Source organism: Pinus tabuliformis, chromosome 6, assembly GCF_031772625.1.
Source record: "Pinus tabuliformis cultivar Carrire ecotype Pingquan chromosome 6, CPIR1, whole genome shotgun sequence".
Taxonomy (NCBI): Eukaryota; Viridiplantae; Streptophyta; class Pinopsida; order Pinales; family Pinaceae; genus Pinus; species Pinus tabuliformis.
The window spans coordinates 1832004606-1832029569 of record NC_142292.1 but is presented as its reverse complement, the minus strand read 5'-3'; positions in this window follow the sequence as shown (position 1 = coordinate 1832029569).

Here is a 24964-nt window from a genome sequence, read left to right as displayed (position 1 = left end):
GGTTACTTGACAGTCGGGAAAAGTGGCTTGATGGCCCTCCGTTGCACAGTCAAACTCTGTGTATTCAATGATGCATGAAATTTCACAGGGGATATGAGAGAGATGTCAATCTGCAAAGGATACGGAACATAGGCAGAATAGGTAGAATGGGAGTTACAAATTAGAGAGGGAAGCCAAAAATGGCGCTAGCTTTGATACCATGTCAGACCAGGAGGTAACTCCTCAAATGTGATTGATTTATTCATTCAGGTTGTTCATTATTATAGACAATAGGGAGTGACTGTTCAGTTCATCTCCCGATGACTCTCCATTTCCTCTATTATTTATTTACACTAATTACAGCTGTTCACCCAATCCCTAGGATTAGGTGTCAACAATTTTTCCAGTCAGGAAAATATTATTTTCACTCTTCTCAAAGCAGCCCCCCACGTCAAGGACTGGTGGGAAACCTATTGCAAACAGAAGGATGAAAGTATGGGCTCACTATTTTTAGCCGCACCCACTTGGAATTCATTCCGGGATGTCATCAAGGAGCAGTACTACCCTGTCAAAAGCTATGAGGACAAATACATAAAGTGGACCATGCTGCGACAAGGAAGGGACCAAGATGTGCCAGAATTCACAAACATTTTTCATACCCTTCGCACACAGTTGGGTATCAAGGATTCTGAGCTACGTTTGGTACTCAAATACCGCGGCTGCCTACATAGGTATATCCAGGAAGAGATGGAGTTCCTAAACATCTCCTTGCTCGGCACGACATACCAATACGCTATCAAAATCGAGCATAAGTTCAAACAAAAGAAGTGAGACTTTGGATCTGCAAATCCGAAGCAAGGGAAAGGCTTCCACAAATCGCAGAACCAAGGACAAAGCCAAGACGGGGCAACCCAAGACAACCCGTTGAAGCCGCAAGAAAAGAAAAACACCACGAAGTCAAAGAAGGACACAGAGCCTAGTGCCAATGTTGCCATTGCCAAGATCCAGAAGAATGAGCCCAAAGATCCAAAGGAGGGTGAGCGACTTTTCCACTCATAAATGTGGGTGAAGGGTTCGCCGCTGCAATTCATTGTCGACAGTGGCAGAGAAAAGGACCTCATTTCAACAAAGGTCATGAAGCGGTTGGGCCTACCGACTACACCACACCCGCAGTCGTACATTATCGAGTGGCTTCACCAAGGATGAGATCTCCGAGTTCGCCAGTAGTGTCACTTTCCATACAACATCAAAACCTTCACAGATGAGGTATTATGTGATGTTGCACCTCTGGATGTCTGTGATGTATTATTAGGTTGGTCATACTTGTGGAGGCGACATGTTGTGTATGAGTTAAGGCCTCGCGTTGTCATTATTTCTTTGTGTAATTAATTATACAGGATACTGGAGGTAGCCCCACCTACCGCCACCTCTTTTTTCACTGCTAAGAAATGCAACAATCTCATCTCCCAGACTAGGAAATTCATTTTCTGTTTGGTTCGTTCCCAAAGTAAGGGGAAGATCATCACCACATCCATGACCCCCGCGAAGGGTTCCTCCACGCAGCAGCAGCAGCAGATGGATACAGTCATGAAAGAACATAGAAACATCTTCTCCTCACCCACAGGGGTACCATTGCACTGTTAGGTCAAGCATTCATTCGATCTGACTCCTAGAGCACCTCTACCCAACGGGCCGATATATCACCGCTCCATTTTGAGAAATGACAAGTACAAGAAGCAACATGGTCCTTACACCAATACCAAGGTTGTAGGGAACAATGCTTTGGAGCATAGCATTCCCTCATTCCTTCGATGCACCGAGTGTTCAATGTGGACCGCCCTCTACCATGCTTCCCACTAGTACTGGACAAATAAGAGATTGCAGAACAGCTCACTAGGGACCAAATTCAACAGATGGAGGAACTCAACACAATGCAGACCATTGCTTCCTAAGGGGGGAGGAACGATCTAGGTGGATGTTGGTGGCCACCCACATATCCCACTTGGACCCCCACAACTGTCTCTGTCAGCTTTTCAGTTTCCTTATTTGTAGCACAATTTACTATTTTTGGCAGTTTTTCGAGTCCTGAACTTCCAGAGCCGTTTTAAGACCCTAAACGACATTTTTTGGGAAATCTAGGAGCAACATTGGTCCATGGGCGAATGATTTTCTTTCGAAAGTTGTAGTGCTCAAATAGATATTTCTAACGAGTTATTATATGCGTGAAACGAAGAACGGGTGCCAAAGTGATGACCCCAGGAAGTTGATGTACCAATTTACCCAAAACGGGGCCCACAATTTGGCGTTTCATCTTCTAGGGTTAGGTTTTTGGATGTTTAGGGTTTTCCATTGTTTTGCAAAAATAAATAGGCCTTCGAGCCTCATTGTAACATAGTTCATAGGCATGGAGCCTCCACATCTCTTCTCAGAGATAAGCTACCATCGCCCTAGCTAGTTTATTTCCATTTATGTTTGTAAGCATATTTTAGTAATTTACAGTAATGAAACGAAGTATTATTTCCGTGTTCCTGTTTAAATCTAGATCAGAAGGAGAGAAACATCTCCTTGCTCACTCGACACTAGTTGAGATGATAGGTGGTGCTCTCGGCATAAGGTCAGTATATTCATTTTATGGTTCCTATTCCAACCCCATGTTTGTCACTTCAATAAATTGCTCAATCAGCTGAGAAATCTCCTAGTCTTGCATCTGTTCACTCTCTTCCTCCACTGCTAGATGTTCCAGATCATCAACTTGTATCAGCGTTGTTTCCTTTTTCATCCCGCCTTGCCTTTATTCTTCTCCCTTTTTTTGCTTCTCTTCTCATTCTCTCCTCCTCAACTATTGTTCTTCCTTCACCTTCTTGTCTGTCTCCTATAGCTTCATATATGCTTCCTGTAGCCTCTGCTTTTCTCTCTTCCTCTGCTTTGTTCTCTTCATCCATTTCTCCCTCTTTTCTTTCGCTTCCAAAGCATCCTTATCCAATATAGGATCTGCCTTCATCTTGTAGCTTTGATCTCCCTTTGGGTTCTCATTAACCTTCTCCTTTCCCTTGTCCTTCACTGGATTGTTGTCTTATGTTGTTGTTATTCCTTCTTCCAGGGTTGCTCCTGTTTGTAGAGCAACCTTCCAAATTCTCTCTATATTTACTGGCTCATTGATTTTGGAGGCATTGTAGGAGTACCTCCAAGGGTCCTCCTCTGGCCAATGAAATATCCCGTGGATCCATGGAAAGTACACTCTTGCACAATGGTCCTTGCAAATATCACGAGGATCATACGGATTAAATTCCCTAGTGCCGAAATCAAACTTCACTATGTCCTTAGCTTCAACATCTGCATCTTTCAAGCTCTTAATCTCATATAACATGACCCATAAATGAATAGCGGTCCAAGGCACTTTCTTCTCCCTATGCAATCTTGTTGACAACCCTGTAGCGAGGTGGTATGAAACTTCTTGCATGATCAGCTTGTCAGTGGCATACCTTGGTAGAACATGCAGAGGCTTCTCTCCGCCAAACACTCTGATGAAGGTGCCACCTAGTGAGGCATACTAATATGCGATGTTTACTATCACCCCCATTGCTTCTTAGGACATGCAAGGTGGATCCTGCTCAAAGATAAGCTTGTACAACAGGATAATAAAATGTTCAGTTAACCTTTCCATCACTCCTCGATAGTTGCAATCGGAAAGAAACTTGCAATAGATGTTGATGGCAGTCTCTTTTGGTTTCCATGTCCAGTTCATGCTAGGGAACTATTGTTGGGCACGAATTGCATCCAATAAGTATGCGGACATGTAAAACCTTGCTTGCTCATTCTTGGGTGGATTCTGAGAATTAGCCACATGGATCTTCAACTGATGAGCCAACCAATCCGACCAGTTGAATGGCCTCCCATCATTCACCAACTGGTCCAGTAAGATCACCTGGCCTTCACAAAAGGTTTTTGTTTTCTCTTGACCATATATTCTGTAGGCAAAGATGATCAAGAACTGGTAAGCCTTCTTGAGGGATTTCATCTTGTAAACAAGGGTAGGTGTTTGTCTAAACTTTGACAGCTCTTTCACCCAGTGCTTGATAGTGTCTCTCATGTTCACATAGCTATGGTTGGCATAGAATAGTGATTCCATGCGGCTCGGGAAAGCGATACATCTGTTGAAAGTTCTATGCCCAGAAGGTGGCAAGCTCTCTCCCGCTGGCACTGCTGGATGCCATAGTTTGTTCATCCATGTGTGAGACAATCTAGTTGATGATGCCCAAACATGGGAAGGCAGGGTACCTTCATGAAACCTTGTATAATCGTGACCATTGGATGCTAAGATAAACCTGTCAGTCCTCTAAGTATGCCTTGAAGTCCTCTGCAATAGCGTCTTTGATCTTTTGTCACGTTAGTGTTGTACCCTTCTCAATGAACAACTGAGTATCTACATATACTAGAAAATCCATTGATATCTACTAAACTACTTCCCTAGTATTTCTCTTGGCAGTTTCCTTTGATGAAACTCTCTTGGATTCCATATTAAATGTAAATTCTATATAGGTGCTCAACAAATGTTGTACCTGTGGGATAAAGAGGACACTCAGGGCAAGAAAATTTCAGCTAAAAAATAAAACAACTTCAAGAGAAGATCAAGCAGGAATTTGGGCTCATGATGGGAAGGATTTTGCAGTTTTGGCTGACAGAGATCACTAGGTGACTGTGGGAACTGTGCACTGTGTATTCCCAACAGTTAGTTAGGAAGATTGATGATTGGAACTGCGGAATGTGCAGTTCAGTCTGGGCCAAGGTTGGGAGAGACTACACATTGCGTAGTCTCAGTGGCCAAGTTTGGAGGTTGGCTCCGAGAACTGTGCAGTGCACATATCGAGCTAGCCTAGGCCAAGTTCTTCGTAATTCCAGAAGCCAAGGTAGGGGCCTTGAGCTCCCAAATTGCGCAGTGCAAGCAGTGAAGTGTGAGATCCAACCCAGGGGACCCAGATCTACCCAAGGGGAGTGTGAAAAACAAGCAGATCTAAAGGATAGTGTGATGATGAGTGAAAATCTAACTAAGTGTTGATGCATTCATGTGAAACATGTGAAGGAATTTATTAAACTGAAGGAAAAACTAAGCATGTGAAGAGAGTCACCACAACGGTGACCAACGGTACAAAAGTGGGAAAACACATGCGACACTCTGGAAAAAACACTTCTACAAGCTAAAACAAGTTAAAAAACCAGTAGTCATTAAAGGAAACAAGTGAAACAACACCCTTGCAAGCTAAACAACAAAAAGAGACAAATATAGTGACAAAAGACGAGAAAAGCAAAACTCACCCAGAAAAGTGACGACGATTGCACCGAAGGCTCCTTGATATCCTTGGAAATGCTAGAGCTCCAAGATTGAATGTGAAAATGAGCTCTAGCAGCATCGATTAAATAGATTTGGTCAAGTTAGGCTTTATGACATGCATGCCTTAAATCAAGGAAAAAGTGACACTTGGTAGAAAATTCTAAAATAACTCAAGTGCCTCCTTCGGGTTACTAAAAATAGATCCCTATTTTTAGGGACGTCTTTTGCTTTTTTTTGTTTTTTTTTTTTGTTTTTTTTTTGTTTCTGGTTTTGTTTTTTTTTTTGGGAAAAAATGCCATGCATTGACCGGAAAGATTGCTCATTTCTGGGAAGGACTAAGAAACTCTCTGGCTCATGCACTGCGCAGTTTCTGAGCACAGTGAGGTCTGCACAATTTATGGGCTCAATGGCTCTAGCCTGCCTCACATGTCTGTGCAATTTCCCAGCTCAAGGTTATCTTCCATTTGTATTGCACATTTTCTAAGCTCAAGGATCTTTGGCTGTTAGGACTGTGCAATTCCCTAGAGCAAGACTAGTTGTCCTCAAGAATTGCGGAGTTCTCTACAGCAAGCATGGAATTGTCATGGGACCAAGTCAAGAGATCGACTTGTGGGTTAGAAAATGAAATAAGTAAGAAAAAACAAGCTGAGATGAAAAGAATAAGGCTTAGTCGAAGCACAATTATCTGGATCAGTGAAAGATGAGCTGTTGTGGTTTAGAAGGAAGGCTCCAAAATCGAAGCAGTCTACTTGCAGAATCAGAGTCCTCATAGGATACTTGGCATGATCACATTGGAGGAAGCTTTCTCTGGGAGAAAGCCTAATGTGTCTTGTTAGGCTCCAGGAAACTCTCCTAGGTTGCAACTCAGAGATGCCTGGTAACATATAATCCTCAATATTGTTCTTAGAACTATTGGAATGGATGATGGTTTGGATCAAGTCAGATAACCATTTCAGCTCTATTCTCACTCAAGACATGCATGAACACCCTCAAAAACACAAGGCTTTAGACCACTAATGCTCAATATTTTGTAGATTTAATGGATAGATGGAGAATACTGACAGTACCAGCAGATTGCATACATGAACATATATGAATGGCTAGCTACAGGCAGCAAATGAGCTTACTGAATATACTGGTAGATGCACATATAATAACACATATAAATGGCTAGCTACAGGCAACAAAGAAGCTTGCAAATCTAATATATCAAAGCAAAGATAAGATGACAATTATCTAGCCTTAAACACAAAGAAAACCTAAACAAATTGTTCAAGTGCAAACATAGAACAACAAAGAGCATGGGCATTGAACATATAATGGAAAAATAAGCTTATATTGCTTGAATGAAGATGAGAATCTTGAATGAACAGAGGAGGAATAATCTCCAAAAGTTGAACCCCTATTACATCTAGTTTTCAGATATTTATAGCCTTTATAATGATGTTCAGCCTTCTGAGGCTTGAGAGGTCTTAATTGATCACTCTGTCTTGTTTAATTGTTTGATTCCCTGAAGGCAAGCATGGCTTTGAGTTTTTTCTTAATTAATAGATGGTTCGTTTTTTTCGGTGGAAAAAAGCATGGCTTTGAGTTTTTTCTCCTTCTGACAGAGGAATAACCGCATTCAGATATTTTGGATAGTCTGCTACACTGTCTGGGAGCTCTCCTGTGCCAGAGATGCTCCATAACATTTGTTGGTGTGGTTGTTGCACTGTCTGAGCTCCTTGAACTTTCTCTTTTGGGTTACAACATGTTGTGGTGTCCATGATCACTTTTCAGCCTCTGTCCCTGTCTCCCGGCCTTTGTTAGGTAACGGAAAGGGTCTGCATGCCCTTTTTTTCACTTTATATTGCAATCAGTGACTGTTTCTTTTATAAACAGAAAACACAACAAATATTGATAAATCCCGCCCTTCTTTGTCCTTTTCGGACAACAAAGGTCTTCAAATATGATTTAATTATCTATTGGATCCAGCCTTGCTGCCATCGCAAGTCGCATTCGGCCTGGACTGTGTATTTCCTTTACATAATGAAATATGCGAAAACACTGAAAAATGCAGGAAAACTGCTTTGGGCGGACTTCAAATTTCATATATTCCATTTCCCAGACCCTTTCGGGTCCAAGATTCATCGCAATCGCACTGGCCAATGCTCCCTTCGTATTTTCATTATACAATGAAAATACATGAAATACATTAAGATTTGGGCTTCCTCGGACTTCAAAATATATATAGTTTTATTCTGAAACCATTTCGAGTCTGGGCTTTATCGCATCGACGTTGTCCCTCATTCCCTTTGTATTTCGTTGAAACAACGAAAACACACAAACTGCAAAAAACATTGAAAAAGCTTGGGCACGGATCTCAAAATATATGAATTATCGTATACAATTACGTTGGGTCCAGCCTATCAGGTTGCACAGATGTATGTGCATAGGCCCCGCCCCTTGGTATAGTGCCGATGCGATATAATGATGCGATCCGATTGCAATCGTTGATCGCTCAATGCTCGGGCCTTTTATATATATTTAACATAGCATATGTTCCCCGCCAATGCGACCTTTCGATCCGATCATCGGCGATCGCTGATCGGTGGTGTCATGCGCGCAACTTCAAATGGTCCTCTCTACTCGATTGATTGTGATTAGCCGCTTAGATATGGGCTGTTGATTGGCCAGATCTAATAGTTGTTGTACGATGCCCAGTTTAAGCCTGCGATAATGGTTTTTCATGGTTTTAGAGTGTTTTGAGCCTCCTGATACTGTATTTCTGCCCTTCCAAGGGCTTTCCTCCTGCAACCATTTCGACTTTGAACGGTCCTTAAAAGGATTTTGAAGACTTTTGGGGCATACTTGGATCTTTTGGCGTGATTTTGATCAAATTTGGAGACTCTAAAAGGGCATACTTGGATCCATTTTTGGACCATTTTCCCACAAGGCTAACATTGGCTCCCTCTGGGGATGAAAGCCTCCTTGTGAGGTTTCAAGAACTGTAGATCAATGCCTTTCCTATAAAAACAAAAATTAAATCTTCCTTCTAGTGTTACATTGGGCATGGAGTCTATTTTGTAATGAAATAAAAACTGGAAAAACATATTTACAATGACAAGGCCTTAAATCCTTAAACGAAATAAAGTTTCAAGAACCGCCCATTTATTGGGCTACCAAAAGTATCTCCTCCTTCCAAACTATGCAGAATGAATGTATTGTTCTGCTGAATTTGAGCGATGACAAATGGACATGTCCATAAGGATTCAAACTTGCCATGATTACCTTTCTTTTCCTTAAATGCATCCCATTTAAGCACCCAATCACCAACTTGGAAATTATCCACTTTTGCCTTCCTGTCAAAGGTTTCTTTGATTTTCTTCTGATGAGCTTTTGACTTCTCAACCAGTTGCTCTCTGATCTGCTGTAATTCAACCAGGTTATTCATTCTTCTTACCATATCATTCTCTTCATCTTGTTCTTCTTGCAAGAACATAGCCACAGGGAGAATGAACTGGATGGGGAAAACAACATCAGTGCCATAGACTAGTTTGAATGGAGAATTCCCTATGGACTTTTTGATGGTAACTCGGTCAGCCCATAGTGAAAACTTCAGCTTGGAATCCTAGCTCTTTTTGTTGTCCTCTAACAGCTTTTTGATGACCCTTACCAGACTTTTCCTAGATGATTTTGCTAGGCCATTGCCTTTAGTATAATATGAGGTGGAATGCACCACTTGAATTCCCATGGATTCATTCATGTCCATCAATTCTTTTGCCTTGAAAGTTGTTGCATTATCAGTGACTAGTTTGGTTGGGCAACCAAATCTACTGAAAATATTCTCATTTAAGAACTTTATGACAACTTGATGATTAGCATTCTTAGTGGGTATAGCCTCAATCCACTTGGTGAAATAATCAGTGGCTACTAAGATCCATTTGTGTTGGCCACTGGAATGTGGGTTGATCTCACCTATAAAGTCCAAGCCCCACTACTAGAAGGGACCATTGACATGTATTAGCTTCAAGGGAAGATATTTTAGCTGTTGTATTCCTGCAAACCTCTGGCACTTGTCACAAGCTTTTACAAAAGAAAACACATTAGAGAACAGAGTAGGCCAATAATATCCAGCCCTCAAGATTTTGTGAGCTGTGGTTTTCCAATAATGATGCCCTCCACAGATGCTAGAATGGAACTGGTGTATGACTTCCATAGATTGTTCTTTATCTAGACACCTCAAGAGGATTCCTGATGGGTCTTTCCAATAAATCAGATTTTTATCAATATAGAATTTGGCTGATCTCAGTTTAATGGCACGAGCTTGACTTGAGCTAAGCCCTGGAGGGGCTTCTAGCTTTTGCAAAATATGAACTATGCTGTAATACCATTCACATGTGGCTAGATTTTCAGCCAAAGACTGCTTCTGCTTTTGCTCTTTTGTTGTTCCCTCTGTCTGCTCATCATCTGAACTCAGACTCATGGAATTTATATATAACAAGCTACAATTTTCTTCAGCCATAAGTTTAGCCAAGCCCTGGCCTTTGACAAGCTTAGTGGGCTTTACCTCTATGTTAAATTCTATGAATTTTGCAATCCATTTAGCTCTCTTCCCATCAATATCTGGCTGAGTTAAGACATCTTTTACTGAAGCTAAAGGTACATATGCGACTACTTTGGAATGCAAAATATAAATTGTGAATGCCTTTAAAGACTTTATGAGAGCATAAGCTTGTTTTTCAATAAGGTCATACCTTAATTCAACATCCCTTAAAGTTTTGTTGAAAAAGGCCACGGGATGCTCTATGCCTTCATCATTTTTCTGCAATAGAACTGCTGCAAGTGTATCATAAGAGGCAAAAGAGAAGATGCAAAACTCCTTGGTGTAATCTGGGCTGATTAGAGTGGGATCTTCCATGATATCTTTCTTGATGGCTTCAAAAGATCTTCTTGAAGCATCTGTCCATTTTATTTATGCTCCTTTCTTCAACATGGAAGTGATGTGCTTTACAAGCTCTGCAAAGTTGGGAATGAACCTCCTTACGAAGTTAATCTTACCAAAGAAGGATTGAATGTCCCTTTTTGACCTTGGTATGGACAATGTATGAATGGCTTGAACCCTTGCTGGATCAATCTTCACACCTTCAGCAGAAACAATATGTCCCAGGAGTTTGCCTTCTTCTAGAGCAAACTGTGACTTCTTTGGGTTGATTGAAATTCCAAACTGTATGCACTTTAGGAAGACCTTCTTCAAATGTTGTAAATGGTCTTTGTGGCTGCTGGAGAAGACTGTTATGTCATCAAGATAAATAAGGACAAATTTTTCCTTCTCTCCCCGAAGGCTATGTCCATGGCTCTCTGAAAAGTAGCACCAGCATTCATTAGTTTGAAAGGCATCTTGGAGTACATGAAAGTGCCCCAAGGAGTAGTGAAGGCAGTCTTTTCCTGATCTTCAGGATGTAAAACAATCTAATTGTAACCTGAAAATCCATCTAAGAAAGACATGACTCTAGCCCCTAAAACTCTTTGTAGCAAGTGTTCCATCTTAGGCAGGGGATAGTTATCTTTTTTATAGCACTTGTTTAGATTTCTGAAGTCAACACAAAGCCTGATTTCTCCATTTTTCTTTCTTACCACCACAAGGTGGGCTATCCACTTTGAATACCTTAGGGAGACTATGATTTTGGTAGCCAGCAGCTTCTTGATTTCTTTCTCGATCAAAGGAAATAAGAGAGGGCTGATAGGTCTTAATTTTTGCTTAAAAGGGATGGTGTTCTTTTCCAGCGGGATCTTATGCTGAATGATGTCTACATCATAGGTTTTAAGATCATTGTATTCCCAGGAAAAAATGTCAGTGAATTGCTTCATGACGGTGCAATAGTCAGAATTCTGGGCAGAGGATAAATGTGTGGACAGATTTATGTTTCGGATGGGCTGGGCTCCCTATGTTATGTTTATGGACAACAGACTCATTCTCTATTTTGGCCGGCTTATAGGGCATGTTGTTATGATTGAAAAGCTTCTCTAGAGGCACCAATCCTTTTGATATGTGATTATTGGGCAGCTGGATGATGCTTCCTTGGCCGATCTTTCTTTTTAGCTTGGGCTGATCGCATTCTCCCATGGCTTCATTTTCTTGATCGATGTGCGTTTCAGAAAATTCCTCCACGACTTGCAAAAATCTGTTAATTTCCTCATTGTCTTCAAAAACCCTCCAATATTTGACATTGTCAGGCAGAGACGGTCTGTATTTTACTTGAACTTCATATGTCAATTTAGGAGGCAAAGGAGGAATAAACATGCTAGCAGAGACAACAAGGGAGTTGGCAAGCTGGTTCTTCATTCTTGGAATATAAGAAATGCTGAAATCTTTAAAAGAATCCTTGAGCTTCCATACCTCATCCTTGTATGCCTTCAGCCTTGGATGCTTAGCTTGGAAAGTTTTATTTACCTGCTGAATAATGACATCTGTGTCTCCAAACACTTTCAGGTCTTTGATACCCATTTATTTAGCAACACTTAAGCCTAGAATCAAAGCTTTGTACTCTGCGATGTTGTTTGTTGTCTGCGATGTATTCCTATGTTGGTGATACAAGGACTACACCTGCCCCTGCAGCTTCTTTAGAGCAAGCCCCATCAAAAAACATATCCCAAATCTGTGAGTTTTCTTCCTCAGCGATCTAGCAAACTGGTTTCTTGAGCTGTGTGGAGGCCAACTGGGATTCTTCGATATGAAGAATACAAGCTCCAAAATAAGTGTCAATGGCATATATGGGATGATTGGTAGGATTCTTTTCATCGCTGATTATATAAGCCAACTGCACCTCTCTATATAATCTCTTTCTCTCTCCTCTGAAGACTAGGATGGTAGCATAAGACAGATCATTTTGTAACGATCCACCTAGTCTCTTGATCCAACCTCTGGAAAGTAACATACCAAGCTTGGGGGGTACATCTGCCACCACAATATCCATCATCATGCTTTTCATAGGTAGCTGAGGCAAAGTGATGGCTAGGTCTTTGATTAATCCCAGACATTTCACTTTTCTAGAGTCAAAAGAGAACAGGTCATGATAAGGCTTTGTAATGTCAAGAACCAACTCATCCATGACAGCCTTGGGCATTAGATTATGGCTAGCTCTAGTGTCTAGAAGGCAGTTGTGAAAGATTTTATCATGAATAGTCAGGGAGACATAGAACGATGGGGAGTTGTCTTCACAATTTTCAATTATTGGGCTGAGAATAACAACTTGCTTATCATCTTGCAGATTTACATAGTCAGTGGAGGCTTGGATGGCTTTAGGCTCAAGGGCCTCGAGGATGGATCTTTTGAAGGACTCATTCTTCACTAGTTCAATTAGAGGCATAGGTATTCTTAGCTTCTGAATTTCTGATTGAAAATTGAAAGGAGAAGGAGACTTTTCAAGACCTCTTACCTCATGAGTTGGAGCGTTGAGGTTGATGGGATTAACTGCTAGTTGCTTTTGCTTGTTAGTTGGTTTTACTATAGGGAAAACAACTCTTTGAATAGGAGTTTCCTTGGCATTATTTACTTTTGACCTTAGATCATATCTTTGCTGATCTACAGTTTGTAAAGCAGCTTCACCATCCCATTCTTGGTTAATCTGGTCATTGAATAATGACCTTTCATAGGCAGCTGAGGTCAAAAAGGAGGCATTGCCTTTGTCTTCCAGACAATGGATCTCATCTTCTTCTTCAAACTGCTCTTCTTCCATGACTATATTTTGAAAAGGAGCCCTCACCCTTTGGTCTTCATTAGCATCTTTGTTTCTTTGCAAAATCTGCAACTGCTCATTAGTTCTTCTATATGGATTTGGATTTGGATTTCTAGGAGCAAAGGTGTTAGGAGCTCTCCCTTTCCCCGGGTGCTACTCAACCTTTAATTTGGAGATTTCAGAGGCTAATGACTCTATCATTTTGGCCATTTTATCTATCTTAGGATCAGAGGATGATGAAGACTCGCCTCTCTGTCTTCTTCTATCAACATTTCCCTTGAGCTTTTCTGCAGCCATGATGTTTGATTCCACTTCCAAGGTTGCATCTTGCATGTCAGCCAAAGTAGCACATCTCCTCTCCCTCAACAGTAGGCAGAACTCAGAATCAAAAGTGTTGGCATATGTGAGTTTAGCAGAGGTAGTAATGAGTTTTACTTCAGCTGGAATCTTGTTGTACATACGGTTAAACCTCTTATTGAAATCAGACATCAACTCACCATTTTCTCTCTTTAAGTTGCCAAACTCAGTGTGGTAGTAGAGGAGGTCCTTTTTATCCCCCTAATGTTTCAGAAATTCATCATCTAAAGCTTCGATATCTGCTATATATCTTGGGGTTAGTTCTCTAAACCATTTACTAGCCTCTCCATTTAGGCTTTGGACAAAGACTCTCATCCACACATCATCCTCACTAATTTCCAGATTATCAGCATAGCTATAGAATGACTCAAGATGTTCTTCAGCAGTAACACCTTTAGTCCCAGTTAATTTAGATCTATATTTTTGATATTCTCCAATAGGCATGGCATTTAAAAGAGTGGGCAGTATTAGAGGCCCATACCTGGCAGCTATGATTCTTTCCATTTTGGTAGGTGCTTGTGGACCTGCCATAGTTGTGGTGGCTAAAAGAGTACTGGAAGTCTGAATAACAGAGGGCTGAGGAGTGACTGGTAAGACTAAAGGAGTATGATGGATAGGAGGTGAGGTTTCCTTTGGGATTACAACAAAAGGAGAACCTAAAGAATAAGGAGCTTTATGAATTTCTGAGAGTTCTTCTTCACTGCTAGTATTAGAATTTTTACTCTCAACATGTATTTGTTCTATTGCAAGATTTTCTTGAAGAGATATAGAATATTGTTTAGGTTTACCTGAACCTGATGCTCCTTTTTGCAATACCTTTCTCTCTTTGATGATTTTTTCAGGGTCAGGCACTGGGTCAGCTTGTAGCTTTTGAGGATTTCTCCGAGTATGCCTCACAAACTGAGCCATAACTATGAAGCGGAGTCGCCAAGAGGTTCGGTCCCCAATAGAGTCACCAGATAGATGATTACAACCAAAAATGTGCCTAGACTTTGTCTATCATCAAAGCTAGATTTGTGTTGTTTCCCAAGGAAGTTGAGCTTCAGTTTCCTCTCCTTGGCAACGACATCAATTATATTAGCACTCCAGGAAACTCTCCAAGGTTGCAACTCAAAGATGCCTGGTAACATATAATCTTTAATATTGTTCTTAGAACTATTGGAATGGATGATGGTTTGGATCCAGTCAGATAACCATTTCAACTCTATTCTCACTTAAGACATGCATGAACACCCTCAACAACACAAGGCTTTAGACCACTAATGCTCAATAGTTTGTAGATTTAATGGATAGATGGAGAATGATAACCCTTCTGAGGCTTGAGAGGTCTTAATCAATCACTCTGTCTTGTTTAACTATTTGATTCCCTCAAGGAAAGCATGGCTTGGAGGTTTTTCTCCTTCTGACAGAGGAATAGCTACATTCAGATATTTTGGATAGTCTGTTGTGCTATCTAGGAGCTCTTTTGTACCAAAGACACTCCATAATGTTTGTTGGTGTGGCTGTTGCGCTGTCTGAGCTCCCTGGACTTTCTGTTTTGGGCTGCAGCATGTTGTGGTGTCCATGATCACTTTCCAGCCTCTGTCCCTGTCTCCTGGCCTCTATTAGGTAATGGAAAGGGTCTGCGTGCCTTTGTTTTCTCTTTATATTTCAATCAGTGATTGTTTCTATTATAAACAGAAAACACAACAAATATTGAGAAATCCCACCCTTCTCTGTCCTTTTCGGACTTCAAAGGTCTTCAAATATGATTTAATTATCAATTGGGTTCGGCCTTGCTACCATCGCAAGTCACATTCGGCCTGGACTGTTTATTTCCTTTACACAATGAAATATGCAAAACACTGAAAAATGCAGGAAAACTACTTTGGGCAGACTTCAAATTTCATTTATTCCATTTCTCGGACCCTTTCGGGTCCGAGCTTCATCGTAATCGCACTGGCCAATGCTCCCTTTGTATTTTCGTTATACAATGAAAATACATGAAATACATTAAGTTTTGGGCTTCCTCAGACTTCAAAATATATATAGTTTTATTCCGAAACCCTTTCAGGTCCGGTCTTTATCGCATTGACGTTGTCCCCCATTCCCTTTGTATTTCGTTGAAACAATGAAAACACACAAAATTGCAAAAAACATTGAAAAAGCTTGGGCGTGGATCTCAAAATATATGAATTATCACATAAAATTACGTCGGGTCTGGCCTATCGGGTCGCACAGATGTATGTGCATAGGCCGCGCCCCTTGGTATAGTGCCGATGCGATACAGCGATGCGATGCGATCACAATCACTGATCGCTCAATGCTCAGGCCTTTTATATATATAACATAGAATATGTTCCCCGCCGATGCGACCCGCCGATCCGATTATTGGCGATCGTTGATCGGCGGTGTCATGCACGCAACTTCAAATGGTCCTCTCTGCTCAGCCGATTGCGATTGGCTGCTTAGATTTGGGCCATTGATCGACCAGATCTAACGGCTACTATGCGATGCCCAGTTTAAGCCTGCGATAATGGTTTTTCATGGTTTTAGAGTGTTTTGAGCCTCCCAATAGTGTATTTCCACCCTTCCAAGGGCTTTCCTCCTATGACCATTTCGACTTTGAATGATCCTTAAGAGGATTTTCAAGACTTTTGGGGCATACTTGGATCTTTTGGCGTGATTTTGATCAAATTTGGAGACTCTAAAAGGGCATACTTAGATCCATTTTTGGACCGTTTGCCCACAAGGCTAACATGTCTTATTTAAGAATTTTTGGAGCTTCAATTTATTGCCATGTCTCCAAGGATTCGAGGAAGGAACTTGATCCTACAGTAGATTTTGGAGTTTTTGTAGGATACAAGGAAACTCCACAAAATTATTGGGTGTATTTTCCTTCTATAAGGATGATAGTTGTTAGGATAGATGTCAACTTTTATGAGAACAATGTTATGATATGCTCTCTAGAATGAGAGTTGAGTATCCCACCAAAGCAGGAGCTTCTAGCTCTAAAGGAGTATCCTCATGATGAGCTTCAGGAGGTTTTGGAGAAGCCACATGTAGGGGAGAAAATAAGAGGTAGATTGGAGGCACCCACTCAACCAAAATCTTCTAGAGAGGGGAAAAGAGAACCAGAGAAGTTGATATAGTAGTGTAGGATGCAAGAGGAAATGTGGGAGCCCCCACATCATAGGTCATGAAAAGGAGGTCACCTGATAGGTACAATGGGTACATGGCTCTCAAGATAGAGCTCATTGAAACAGAGCCTTCCTCATTTGAGGAATAAATTTCTCAACCTATTTAGGTTGATGCCATGGTGGAAGAATATGAATACATCATGAAGAATACTGTATGAGAGGTGGTGCCAAGTCCAGAAGGGAAATCAATGGCTGGTTCGAGATGGATTTACAAAGTGAAGCATTTAACATATAAGAGCATTGAGAAGTACAAGGACATATTTTTGGCCAAAGTGTTTTCTTAGATAGAAGGAGTGGACTATGAGGAGACTTTTTCATCAGTTGCAAGATATTCCTCAATCAGATCCATTCTTTCATTACCTATGTAGATAGGGTGGGAAGTCCACCAGATGGATTTGAAGACCACATTTCTCAATGGTTTTGTTGAGGATAAAATTTACATAAAGAAATTGGAAGGATTTGAGACATATGATTAAGATTCACATGTGTGTAGACTTAGGATAGCATTATATGGTCTCAAACAAGCACCCCGATAGCATTATATGGTCTCAAACAAGCACCCCGAGCATGACACGCATAGATCGGTAGTTATCTAACTGGATTGGGCTTCACCAAAAGTGAAGAAGATAAGTACCTCTATCACATTTTGGTATATGGTAAGTTTCTTATTCTTATTTTATATGTCGATGATTTAATATTGATATGTGATGAGAAGTTGATCCACTCTTGCAAAGAGGATATTGCAAGGAAATTCAAGATTAAAGACATGGGCCTCATGCATTACCTTCTTGGGCTGGAAGTATGGCAAGATGATGGTGAATTGTTTTTGTCTCAAGGAAATTATGCTAACAAGATACTTCAGATATTTCACATGAATAATTGTAAGCCTATCGACGCACCTCTAGCTACAAAGTGGAGGAAGGAGTATGCTTCTTCAGGTGAGGAAGTTGATGCTAGAATTTACAGGAAGCTTGTGGGTTCACTAATGTATATTTTGAACACACGACCTGACATGTGCTATGTATTCAACCAGCTTAGCCAAGCTATGGTGAGGCATACCATGTTATATTGGAAGGCAATAAAGCATGTGTTACGGTACCTCAAAGGCACTACCCAGTATCGATTATGGTACAAACAGACGGAGGGAGTGAAGTTGTAAGGCTTCGCCAATGCAGATTGGGTAGTGATTCCATCTGACAGGAAAACTACATTAGGTGCTATCTTTAGTTTTGGATCCACATATTTTTCCTGGTATAATAGGAAGTAGATATCTATGGCACTTAGTTCAGCAGAGGCCAAATACATGGTTGTAATCCAATCAACATGTGAAGCAATTTGGATGAGGAAAATCCTTGTGGGAATATTCATTCGGAAGATGGATCTGACGGTGATATATTGTGATAATCAAAGTTGCATTAATCTCTCTGAGAAGTTGAAATTTCATGACAGGTCTAAGCACATTGATACATGATATCATCATTTGCGGGACTATGCATAAAGGAGAATTATGTTGCTACAGTACATTCCAACTGAGGAGCAAGTTGTTGATATCTTGAAAAATGCATTGTCAAGTGGTAAATTCAAATTCCACAGGTGTAGGATAAGGGTGGTGGAAAATACCTTTCTTGCTAAGAGGGATTGTTGAAAATATGTAGCAAGAAAGGATTAATTTGACTTTAGCCTTATTCAAATTGAGTAAATTGAATTTCCACATTAGTAGGACAACTTGGAGGAAATTAACTAGTGTGACATGGCTCTTGTCACTTAGTTATCTCAGTAAATTTGAGATATATGGCTTCAAGTTCAGTTATTCATATGTGATTGCTAAATTTTAGTAATCGAGTTCAGTTATTTTAAGTTGTATTCAGTTAGCTGGCCTCTAGTTTTTGTTAGATAAAGTTGAAGGTCAATTGTGTAGTGGGACAACAGTCTAACTCAAAGATCTGTTAGTTAACTGATCAAACAACCCAAAATAGCTAGTGCATGCAAGGAACTCAAGTTCCTCAGCTGAAGTGGATATGACAAGGCAGAAAAGTAGTTGTAAACTAGTTTGAGTGTACAGGTGTTGCATGAGTTAGAAGATCAATCCTTTGCAATCACACAATAAATTAGGAGGAAATTCATATATTTTAGGGGCTAATTTCCTCAATATTTGTGCAAGGAAATAGGAGGCTAGGTGATTTTATATTTGGCCAAGTGTTGGCCAGATTTGTTCATTCAGTAGAGGGAACAATTATTCTTTTGTAGTTTGTGCTCTGAGCTACAACAAACAATTGTAATAGTTTCTCAATTCATTTGATTAATGTAAATAGGCTTGAGGTTTTTTACCAACTGCGTTCCCTAGAAATAATTCTATATTTTTGGTTTGATTATTACATGTTGATGCATGCTGTTCTAAATTCTGAATTTAATTCTGCATAAAAGTACAGTAGAATTATATCTCTTAATTTTAGATTAAATTTCTTGAGCAGTTGCACCTCTATCAAATTTCTACAGAAGAACCCCGCATAATTTCTTGGAGGAAAGGTGGACAATGGTTTTAATTCAAAAATTGAGCTTGGAATTCTTGATTAGGACCATCATTATGGAAGTGATCTCACTTCCTAGTTGCAAATGCATATGTCAAGGACTGATGGACAAGATCTTAATGGGGGGGATTTGTTTAAGGCTCGCAAATGGAGGTAGAATGAGAAAAAAAATTATTTTGCAGACGACACAACTTCTATGGTTTTTCATGTTCTTCTCCCTAGGTTTGTGGTTCGTTTTTGGTCTAGTTGTGTTTCTAGAGCTCCTCAATGTCAACAACTGGTAAACATCATGAATGGTGCAACTCAAAACACAATGGTTTAGGAGAACATAGATATAACAACATAGTTGGGCTATATAAAAACTGCCATGGAGCATATTTTAACCCTACTAAATAGATAAGGGGAAATGTTTCCAAATGGAAATTAGGATTTATCCTTTCTCATCAACTAAAAAATTGGTCTCCTCCAAGTCAACCACGATTGGTTGCAAACAAAGGTGGAAATGTTGGATGTTGTCTAGAAAAAATGAACATGTTACTAAAATTGTGTCATTGGTGGTGAATGTGAAGATGGAGCACCACGCAGAAATGGGAACTTCTCATCCCACTGGCCATGTTCACCAAGTGGGCGAAGAAGCATAAATAATTGCAGAAGATGCTAAAGGTGAGGCATCCCCAACATGCTAATTAATTACAACCTCCTTTTTGTTGATTATGTATTGCAAATATGTTTTGGTTTTACATGTTCTTTGGAAGATTTACATGTATAGGCAGTTCAAAAATAAGATAGGGAAAAGGGGTAGTAGAATTCATGATCTTTTTTGGTTTAATGGACAAATGCTAGAACCTAAAGAATCAACTGAATATGTAAAATGTTTTGGCCTTGAAACGAACTTCTATTAATACAAATCATAACCATTCCATTGAATATATATTTATATATTTCTGTGTGTGTAGAATATATAAGGGTGTATTATTGATACAATTAAATTTTTGATATATTTAATGATTAAGTGTGTGATTTTTCTAAAAATGAATTTATATGAATTAATTTAAAATTATGATAGAGAATAAAGAATCATATTTATTATAAGGTTATGTGTAATATTACATATACTTGTTGAGTTTGAACATATTTTTATAAAGATTACCTGTGATGTTTATTTTTGGGGAAATAAATAGTAAACATAGTGTAAATATGTTCTAGATAAACATTTGTTATAGATGTCACCTTGGAGTCTTTGTTAAATGAATTCTAATAATGATTTTTCTTATGAATATTCCTTTGATATTTTAGCATCAAGAATGATTTACAATAAAGAAGAAGGAATAATGGTAAGGGAACACATATGTAAAGCTTAAAAAATTATGTAATAGAATCAAATGCAAGCTAGTGCTTCTTTAATAACCTCAAGAAATCACTCATTTTTTAACAAGGATTCGAGAAATCCATGTGTGAATAGTAAGTCTAGACATCCACCACAAATTATAAACAACCACTATGAAAAAACTTCATGCACACACCACCCTGAGGAAAAGTCAATAAGACACAACCTAGTGATGATGAATTTATGGTTTAGAGAGATAATGTTTGAAAAATAATTAAGAGGGATTCAAAATTATGGTTGAGTTGTAGTGGATTAAGTTATAATTGTTGGTTATGGGGTTTTCTTTCTCTGAGGGCATCACATCTTAAAGATGGGAAGAGTGGTAAACAATTAATACCATTAATTCCATCTAGTTTTGTATGAAGTGTTATACATGCAAAATCAGAACTTTAGTTGATATGGTGAAGTAAAAAGAAAATAGTTATTTAATGAATATGTGAGAAAATCATAGTGAAATTTTGGAAAGGTACATGTCAAATGAAGATGGAAGTATTGAGTATATAGCTAAGATAACAAGGAACTAGCCTTGGAAGAACAATAAAACTATTACTAGAATAGTATTATGGAAACAAATATATTAATAGACAACAATTTTAAGAAAGGAAGGAAAGTTTCTAAGTTGGATTTCAAATATTAGCAGTACATATTTGATAAATTTGATTTATGGAAGAAAAAGGATGAAATTACAAATTTTCTAATGATGATCTTTCATAATCATGATCAACAAGGAAGGATCAGATGAATTGAAATGAGTAATAGTTAGATACTTAAGATGAGCAAGTGGAAGTTTCACAAACAAGCATAGGAATTTTACAAGAAGTCAATTTGTATGTTTTAATTTTGGGCCATTACATAAGATGAGAAGACATGTGAGATCATTCAATATCTATATGAGGTCCTTGATGCAATAGAAAAATTTAGATGGAAAAATAAATTTTTTTGGCATTAAGATCACATATACTTATGCAAGAATTCTCAACTCAGATAAAAGGTCCCATTGGAATTACACACTTCTCCAATAGGAGGACATTTAGGGTTCTTGAAGAGATGCCATGAGATCAAAATATTTTTTTTTGGGGAAGGTCTTAAAGCAGATGTGCAAAAATTTGTGGAAGAATGAATGGTACAAGGAGAGACTATTAAGACCCTAGGGATCCTGTTGGGCATGGAATCCCCACCAAGGAATGTTTTGGGGCTCAAGGCCCAAGTTTTGACCCAATCTTGTTGTAAAACTCCGCGACGGGCGCGGAGTGCGAAATGTATGATAGAGTCACAGGGTTGCCCGCCCTAGTTTTGTAATGTAATGTCGTCTGGATAGACCTACCCATGGTCCGTAGACCATGGGATTGTATAAATAGAGCGAGGCTCTAAGGGTAAAGGGAGAATGGAAGAAAAGTAGAAAGAGAGAGGAAGAGTCCAAGTGACTAAGTGAAGTGTGTCTTTGGGTCGTAGGGTAGGAGAAGGCTCTGCAGCTGAGTGCGCAGAGGCCTAGTAGTCTGCAACTGAGTGCGCGGACCCCTACAGCTGAGTGCACAGATCAGAGTTGAGTCTGTAACCGAGGAAGGAATTAATAAAGAGAAGTTTGTTATCAATTTGTGTATTTGTTCTTGGGTTAATGCATGTTTGATATAAATTGCAAATATATTGTTTATTTACTGCGCGCACCTGTATGAATGATTTATGTTGTTAAGTATAACTTAAAGCATGCAAGTAGGCTAAAATAATCAACTAACATTGGAATACTAGTAAGGACTTGGGTAATAACGTAGAAATGCAACGTTCGACCCTCGAGTAGGGTTGCGCGAAGGCAGTATATCAAGCTGCGAGGTAAAAGAAAGTGCGCGAAGCAACATGTGCACAAGGTCGAACCGCGAACCACTTGAACTCATCAGACATCTCTAGGGTGTGGAAACCTGGTTCTAGCACCCTCCCATACTACTTCGGGTGAGACCTCAGTCTGCACTCCACGGATTACTGCTGAAAGGGCTAGTAGTACTGAGATTTTTTTGGCTAACTTAACTCTGAACCTGGGTCAGGCCCCAATAAGCCAACAAATGGTTTTGTTGCCAGGACCAGGATCTGCATAAGAGATGTATGATGTCATGTCAATGGAATCCAACAAAGAAAAAAATTGAAGAGTGGTTGGACAGAAAGATTCACAAGTTCGCGGTGTAAGAAAATAGGAATCTACGGTTATCAAAGGAAGAGTGGTTAGATTGCTACTTATATATAGAAATCCACAAAATTTTCTTTGCATCCTTCCCCTCTGAGTTGTACGAGTGGATCGTGAAGCTAGCAGACAGTCAAGGAAGGTGTAGGCTCGACAAACCTATTGTGTGGACTCCAGAGTTGGTGCACAGACTGGAAGCATCAAAAGATAAGATCGCGCGTGTTGTGGACCATTGGCTCGATCAAATTATAGGAGGGTTTATCACCAAGTTCGTGGTAGATACTTCAGTCAGCTATAGCGAGGCAGAATGATGCTTCCTCAAAGGACCGTGAGGTAAGTACGTTAAATCTTTGAACACTTGGATTAAAATGCTACTGTGTGAAAAGCGGGTTATGTGAATAAATTGATGTTTGGGGCTACGCGAAGTGGGAGGATCTACAGAAACGAAGGTAGCACAAAATTAGAGACTAGTCCCTTGATTTCACCTTTGCAGGAAAGCAAGTAGGAGCTCGTGAAAGTTTCACCAAGAAGTGTGATCAGTCTGATAAGGCAGCGAATTCCACGCATACCACCCCCGCCTACACCACCACCAGTTTCACCATCTTCACCCCCATCTTCACCCACACCACTTCCTCCACCACCATAGTTCAATATGGTGAGAGTGATAAATTTTCCGGTGTTCAAAGGAGTAGGGAATGAAGATCCAGACTAGTTTTGGTTCATGGTAAAGATTGTATGGGAAGCGTAGGGAGTCATGAATGAAAATATAAAGAAAGAAATGTTGGTCAGCGCTTTTCAAGATCACACACTAATGTGGTACATTAAGCATTCCAATGAAAACCCAAAAGCAGGGATCGTGAATATCCAAGCTGCACTCAACAGGGAATTTAGCAAGCCAAAATCAGAGACACAGTAAATTATTGGGTTTAAGGAAATCGTGATGCTTCCAGGTGAGATCCCATGGGAGCTAGATCAAAGACTGAAGTGTATGTTTCGTGGAGCCAACATGACCTTGATGGATGGGCAACACCGTGCATGGTTTATAGCATCACTAACGTTGCATATAAGAAATGCGTTGTCACAATAGAAGCTATCCACTCAGGCTGAGGCCTTGGAGATCGCAATGAGACTGCATGAGACCCCAATACAAGATCCTAACTTGGGAGTCCAATAGATCCACGCGCAGTCGAAAAACATGTGCCTTGAGATGCAGAGTTTGAAACAAGAGAGGACAGCTTGTCCAGAAGTGCACGAGGAGGTATGGTGCATAAAAAGTAAAGGCCAGGGACATGACAAGGACCATTGTCTAGTATTCACGAACTACTTGGTGGGAGGACGACCAATATCATTGATACCAAAGGCACAAGTAGGACCAAGCGCGGTGCCTACATTATGGTGTGCTATTTTTCAGATAGGAGGAAAGCATGCTACATATAACTTCCATCTATTACATAAGTATACGCAGATTTTCCAGCAGTTTTTCTATAATTTATGTAGGTCGGTAGGTCACGATGAGTGCACCTGTAAAAGTTATGAACTGATGATGGATCAGACTCCTACCTATAGAGTTCAGACCAAAACATGGGCCCTCGATTAAAATGTAGGGATGGTGCACACAGGATTTCAGGGGCGTGGATGAGGTTGAGGTGGAATGGGATAAGGAAGAGGTCGCGGATAACTGATCTATTATAATTGCGGAGGGCCAGGGCATTATGCCCATGATTGTACAAATCCGATGAGACCATCATGCTTATATTGTACCCAGTTTAATCATGAGACGGAGGACTGTCCCACACTGATACCGAGGTTGCATGATAAAGGAGTGATCCAACCTCCCCCGACTCAAAACCTGCAAATGATGAGGTTTGAGCTGCGCGAGAAAGACCCGAATGTAAATATCATACTCCGAAGTGGTATTACGACAGGAGATGACAAAGGCACACAGCCCGAAGAGAGTGCCTAGGTTCACAAGGCTCCAACAAAGGAACCATAATTTTATTTGGATTGTGCTAAGGAGACATTCATGGAAGCTAAGAAGAGCTTCGCGGAGGCCTCCACTTCAGGTATTAAAGACAAATTAGAACCGTAAATGGACCTATCAATGCTCATTTCCTTTTTGGAGACATGCATGAAGTTGTTGCGTGACAACAAGGCTGTGAAGGGGTCGCAAGAACTCACAACTAGGTGTGTTGGGATCGCACTAGGAGAACCGTGTGTAGTCCGGAAGCTTGGGAAGCACACAACGCGAACATGAAGAGAGATGAGATTGACCACGCAGATTGGGGAAATGAAATGGATCAAGTGATTTTGGATCTAG